The sequence below is a fragment of the Octopus bimaculoides genome, chromosome 9 (genome assembly GCF_001194135.2).
Source record: "Octopus bimaculoides isolate UCB-OBI-ISO-001 chromosome 9, ASM119413v2, whole genome shotgun sequence".
NCBI classification, from domain to species: Eukaryota; Metazoa; Mollusca; class Cephalopoda; order Octopoda; family Octopodidae; genus Octopus; species Octopus bimaculoides.
Genome location: NC_068989.1, coordinates 85,224,055 through 85,224,901, shown reverse-complemented (window position 1 = coordinate 85,224,901; position 847 = coordinate 85,224,055).

Below are 847 nucleotides of genomic sequence, written 5' to 3'. Positions count from 1 at the left end.
GACAGAATCGTTGGCATGTCGGACAAAATGTTTTGAAACATTTCGTTCGTTTTTATGTTCTGAGTTCAAATTCCACCGAGGCCGACTTTTCCGTTCATCACTGAACTAAGTACCAGTTCACAACTGGGGTCGATGTAATCGACTGGCCAATTCCCTACAAAATTTCGGGCGTTGTGTCTATAGTAGAAAGGATTTTATTTTATATTCCGCAACTGCAGGTATAAAACGAGTTAATGATAATAATAATAATAATAATAATAATAATCCTTTCTACTATAGGCGCAAGGCCTGAAATATCGGGGGAGGGGTGAATCGATTACTTCGACTCTAGTATGCAACTGGTACTTAATTTATCGATTCCGAAAGGATGAATGGCAAAGTCGACCTCGGCGGAATTTGAACGCAGGACACAGCGACGGGCGAAATACCGCTAAGCATTTCGTCCCGCGCTGTAACAATTCTGCGAGCTTGTCACCTTGCATATGTTGTGCGCCAAACATAAATTCGCCATGATTGTTGGGATTGCCAGCTGAATGGACTGGAACAACGTGAAATAAAGTGTCTTGCTCAAGGACACAATGCGTCACCGGGAATTGAACTCACGACCTTTCGAAGTAGATGGAGCAGGGACAACTGAAGAAGGGTTATATTCTTTATGTTGCATGTCTCGTTTCTCTGTTTATTTTTTTCGTTGTTCCCCAAAAAGTTCGTTTTCTGTCTTCATCTTTATGTTTTCGTTTCTCATTGTGTTTAACGTTTTTTGTGATGTCCTGTACCCATATATGCTTGTATGTATACATATAAATGTCGGTATGTACATATATGTATAGATAAATGCATATGATTA